Raw genomic sequence first — 6,377 nt, forward strand, 5'->3', positions numbered from 1 at the left:
GTCTGAGCCGCCGAGCCGCTCCACACACCTTTATACACACCAACACGTCACACACACACACACACACACCGCCACGTCACACACACTGAAGCCTGATTGGGTCTGCCTCACACACATACACACACTGCACACACACACACACACACACACACACACACACACATACACACACATACACACACATACACACTGCAGCCTGATTGGATCTGCCTCACACACACACACTGCACACACACACCTCCCTGCGCACACACACACACACACACACACACACACACACACACACACACCCTCACACTGAGAGGGCTCCTCCTTGGCTCCTCTGTCAGCATGAAGGTTCTTGAAGGGTTAGGGTGGGTTAGGTTAAGGTTCTCCGGTCTGTTCTAATGGAGAACGTGAGCGCTTCAGTCGCTGAGTCGACGTTTTTCAGATTCATTCAGATTCAGATTCAGATTCAGATTCAGATTCGGATTCGGATTCAGATTCGGATTCGGATTCGGATTCGGATTCAGATTCAGATTCAGATTCAGATTCGGATTCGGATTCAGATTCAGATTCAGATTCAGATTGCTTTATTAGTCCCCGAGGGGCAATTCGGTTTCTACAGCAACATAAAATACATACAACAATAAACAGCTGGGTAGAAAACCCACTAAACACATTGTAACATCACATGTGCAGAAGGGCAAACAGGCGCTCAGTGCAAATTCATACAGTGCTTACAGTATTATTCCATAAAAGTCAAAAAAGAGAGAAAAAAAAAAAACTCAATTAAGGCTACCCTGTTCAACAGGCTGACGGCAGATGGAATGAGTTGGCATATCTGTTGGTTTTCCTTGAGGGCTCCCGATAGCGCCGCCCTAGAGGCAGTAGGGAGAACTCCTTGGCCAAGATGTGCTCCGTGCCTCAGCCTGTGATTCTGTTGGCTTTCTGAACCACCCGTTTCTCCCAGAGATCATTTAAATTATTTTGCCTGTGTCCAATGATTTTGGAGCAGACCTTCACCATGTGGCTCAGGCTGTTCCTCTCCTTTACAGATAGGAACAGCCTGAACCAGCACATAAAGGAAAAGGTGATCCAGCTCTCAGTGTGTGACAGGTAAACAGTCTGCATGAGGCCTTGATACACTGAAAGAGCTGAGCCTGAGACTGATGGGCCGAGCACTTCTGCCAGGACGGTGCTGTGAGGTTAAACGCCCATATACACTGAGAGGTACAAGCCCCCCCCATGTTCCCAAAATGTCTGTCCCCCCCAATGCTGAAATGGTGGTTTTGGCCCTGCTGTGAACAAACAACAGCGACACAAGAACAACACAGGACGCGAAACACGCCTCTGTTCTCCTCCGTTCTCCTCCGTTCTCCTCCGTTCTCCTCCGTTCTCCTCTGTTCTGCCGACTGACCGGCCACCTCGGTGTTCTGTTGATTTCTGCTCCTTGGTGAGAAATGCTGCCTTGTGTTTCTGTGCATGAGCAGAGCCGATGCACAGTAGCGGTATCATTATTTGATAGGCTGTTACCAGACTATCAAAATATGCTACCCTGAAATATTGATTATAAATATTAAAATGGTCTAAATTTCATCTCACTTTTCGTACCAAGACACACGAGAGAAGAGAACGTTGCCCACTTAATGCCGATATCGACAGATTAACCTGTCGGTTTATGCGGCGGTAGCAAAGCAGCAAAAATCAACAGAACACCGGCCCACGCCGCCTGACGGCCCACGCTGCCCGCCTGATGGCCCACGCCGCCTGATGGCCCACGCCGCCCGCCTGATGGCCCACGCAGCCTGATGGCCCACGCCGCCCGATGGCCCACGCCACCCGATGGCCCACGCTGCCCGCCTGATGGCCCACGCCGCCTGATGGCCCACGCCACCCGATGGCCCACGCTGCCCGCCTGATGGCCCACGCCGCCTGATGGCCCACGCTGCCCGCCTGACGGCCCACGCCGCCCGATGGCCCACGCCGCCCGCCTGATGGCCCACGCTGCCCGCCTGACGGCCCACGCAGCCTGATGGCCCACGCCGCCCACCTGATGGCCCACGCCGCCCGATGGCCCACGCCGCCCGCCTGATGGCCCATGCAGCCTGATGGCCCACGCTGCCCGCCTGACGGCCCACGCCGCCTGACGGCCCACGCAGCCTGATGGCCCACGCCGCCCGCCTGATGGCCCACGCAGCCTGATGGCCCACGCCGCCCGCCTGATGGCCCACGCCGCCCGATGGCCCACGCCGCCCGCCTGATGGCCCACGCCGCCCGATGGCCCACGCCGCCCGATGGCCCACGCTGCCCGCCTGATGGCCCACGCCGCCCGATGGCCCACGCTGCCCGCCTGATGGCCCACGCAGCCTGATGGCCCACGCCGCCCGCCTGATGGCCCACGCCGCCCGATGGCCCACGCCGCCCGCCTGATGGCCCACGCCGCCCGATGGCCCACGCTGCCCGCCTGATGGCCCACGCCGCCCGATGGCCCACGCCGCCTGATGGCCCACGCTGCCCGCCTGACGGCCCACGCTGCCCGCCTGACGGCCCACGCCGGAGCCAATTCTCATGGGGCCCCCTGGTGGCCCATTGGCTGTACATACTAGACTAGGATGGGCTCTGCAGGGGCCGGCCAATTTAGTCCAAACCCATCATCACACTCTGTCTTTCACTCTTACCTGCTTCAAGAGTGAGTTGCTAAGGAATGTAGAAAGACTCTGGCAGCTTGACACCTTGCCCTATGTTAATGAAAGGACAGCTACACGGTCAAAACAAGACAAGTTAGCCCTTGATCTACTCCATTCCAAAACAGTACGAGTAGAGATAGATGGTGTGATGCGTTATGCCACTCCACTGCTAAGAGCTCCCAACATTCCTCTCCTTAAAGCTCCCAAAGAAGCTGTCTTGCCCCGTCTCTGTGCTACAGAAAGACGCCTGTCTAAAGATCCCAAACTGTCAAAGAAATACCAAGAAGAACTGGACAAACTTGTGCAGTCTGGCTATGTTCAAAGGATCCCCAGCGACCAGGTAGATCAACCACATGAACACTGGTATTTCCCACATCACATTGTTGAACACAACAACAAACACAGAGTTGTATTTGACTGCTCCTTTGAACACATGGGCCAAAATCTAAACAAATGCCTTCTTCCTGGACCAACATTGGGGCCCTCTCTTCTTGGGGTCCTTCTCAGATTTCGTCAACATGCTATTGCCATTTGTGGTGATATTAAAGCTATGTTCCATCAGGTACGCCTTTTGAATGAGGACAAACCTCTACTACGCTTTATGTGGAGAGGGATGCAACTGGACCAGGAACCCACTGTTTATGAATGGCAAGTCTTACCATTTGGTACAACATGTAGCCCATGCTGTGCCACCTATGCAATTCACAAACATGTCCAAGATCACTTTGAAAGTAATGAGGAGGTCCTCCAATCTGTCCAACACTGCTTCTATGTTGATAATTGCCTCCAAAGTTTTCCTTCCTCTCATGAGGCCAAGTCCCTCATTAACAAAATGAGACCCCTGTTTGCTGATGGTGGATTTGACATCAGACAATGGGCTAGCAATGATCCTGCTGTAATACACCATCTTCCACCAGATGCAAAGTCCAAAACCACTGAACTGTGGCTTTCAGAGAATGGAGACCCTAAAGAAATGACACTAGGCCTCCAATGGAACTGTTGCACAGACATGCTGAGTTACAAGAACCAGTCCCTCACTTACCATCAGCCTACAATGAGGAATATTTACAAGGTACTGGCCAGTCAGTATGATCCTCTGGGCTATCTGTGCCCTTTCACAGCCCGGGCAAAGATCCTAGTGCAGGATCTATGGAAACAGGAAAAAGGATGGGATAACATAATCAAATCCAATAGCTTGTTGGAGAAATGGCAAGCATGGGAAATGGAACTGCAAAATCTCCCTGACATCCACTTCCCTCGCTGTTATTTACCCCCCTCTGTCAATGCAGCTACCTCAGAATCTTTTGCAGAGGGCCCAATCTGAGTGTTTTCCTGAGGAGTTCAATGCCCTCAAAACAAACAAATCCATTCCCAAAAATAGCAAACTACTCCCTCTTTCTCCTGAATATGATCCCAATCTTGGTCTCATTAGAGTGGGAGGTCGACTCCGAAGAGCGGAGTCCCTTGATCATGACACCCTCCATCCAGTTATATTAGATCCTAGACATCCCATAACCAAACTCATTATCAAGTATTATGATGACAAACTGCTCCACCCAGGTCCAGAGCGTGTTTTAGGGGAAGTGAGACGCAAGTACTGGATCCTACGTGGTCGCCAAGCCATCCGTCAACATCAACATCAGTGTCGAGACTGCCAAAGATGGAGAGCTAATCCAGTCGTTCCTAAAATGGCAGACCTTCCTCCAGCCCGTCTTAGGCTGTTCAAGCCCCCCTTCTGGTCCACAGGTATGGACTGCTTTGGGCCTTTCACTGTTAAAATTGGCAGGCGCACGGAGAAAAGGTGGGGCATACTCTTTAAATGCTTAACAACTCGCTGCATTCATCTTGAGCTGCTTGACAGCATGGATGCAGATACATTCTTGATGGCATTCAGAAGATTTGTCTCACGTAGAGGCAAACCTTTGGAATTAATTTCGGACTGTGGGACTAACTTCAAAGCAGGAGAGGCAGAACTGCGGAGTGCGTTCCAAGCCATGACCCCCGACTTGAAGCAGCAGTTGGCTCGTGCACAAGTCAACTTCCAATTCAATCCTCCATCTGCCCCACATTTTGGGGGAAGTTGGGAACGAGAAATCAAATCAGTAAAAATGGCTCTTCGTGTTGTACTAGGAAACCAACCAACAACTGAAACAGTCCTACATACAACCCTGATTGAAGTAGAGGGCATTCTGAATTCAAAACCCCTTGCATACATTTCTTCTGACCTTGCTGACCTTGACCCAGTTACACCAAATATGTTATTGATGGGGCGGCCTGATTCTTCTCTTCCCCAAGCAATCTACTGTGCCAGTGAACTCCTCGGCAAGAGAAGATGGCATCACAGTCAAATCTTGGCTGATCAATTCTGGTCAGCTTTCATTCGATTTTACCTTCCAAACCTTCAAGTCAGGCAAAAATGGGTAACTGACAAAAGGAATTTGGATTCAGGCCAGGTTGTGATGTTGGTTGATCCCCAGTTTCCTCGAGCATCCTGGCCTATCGGAAGGATAACTGAAACCTACCCTGGAAAGGATGGAAAGATTCGCAGCGCTAAAGTCATCATCCAAGGTCGAGAATACATACGCCCTGTCTCCAGATTAATCCCACTCCCTGAAATCACTGAAGAAGAAACCACGTAACGTATTTGCTACACAAATCCGGGGGCGGCTGTTAGAAACTACAAGTTTATTTTTAATTTTTCAAAACTACAAATTTCATTTCCCCTCTGCTCCACAATACAAGGTGGTTTCAGTGCAGACAAGCTACCTGTCAATCACTGCCCTCCCCTATAAATACAGACCTGGATGGGCGCGGCTTCCTCTCTTTGTCCCCAAACACATGCTGCTGGAAGCTGTTTGGTGATGTGTGCCATGTGTCTTTTGATGTTATTTCAATGTAAGTCAAGCTTCCTTTATTGATGAGTATTATATTTTTGGATTAAGCCAATAAGTTAATGGTTGGTTTTTGATTTAGCTTGATTATTATGAAGTTAATCTGAAGTTTGACTAAATATTATTTGAATCATCTACATTTAACATAACATGTATTATGACTGGAAACCTACATTTCTGTTTGTATTTATATTATGTTTGGATTTATATTATGTTCGGGCAGCGTGGGCCCGATGGCCCACGCTGCCCGATGGCCCACGCTGCCCGCCTGATGCCCACGCTGCCCGCCTGATGGCCCACGCTGCCCGATGGCCCACGCTGCCCGATGGCCCACGCCGCCCGCCTGATGGCCCACGCCGCCCGCCTGATGGCCCACGCTGCCCGCCTGATGGCCCACGCTGCCCGATGGCCCACGCCGCCCGATGGCCCACGCTGCCCGCCTGATGGCCCACGCTGCCCGATGGCCCACGCTGCCCGATGGCCCACGCTGCCCGCCCGATGGCCCACGCCGCCCGATGGCCCACGCTGCCCGCCCGATGGCCCACGCTGCCCGATGGCCCACGCTGCCCGCCTGATGGCCCACGCTGCCCGCCCGATGGCCCACGCTGCCCGATGGCCCACGCCGCCCGATGGCCCACGCTGCCCGCCCGATGGCCCACGCTGCCCGATGGCCCACGCTGCCCGCCTGATGGCCCACGCTGCCCGATGGCCCACGCTGCCCGATGGCCCACGCTGCCCGCCTGATGGCCCACGCTGCCCGCCTGATGGCCCACGCTGCCCGATGGCCCACGCTGCCCGCCTGATGGCCCACGCCGCC

Source organism: Myripristis murdjan, chromosome 1 (assembly GCF_902150065.1).
Source record: "Myripristis murdjan chromosome 1, fMyrMur1.1, whole genome shotgun sequence".
Classification (NCBI taxonomy): Eukaryota; Metazoa; Chordata; class Actinopteri; order Holocentriformes; family Holocentridae; genus Myripristis; species Myripristis murdjan.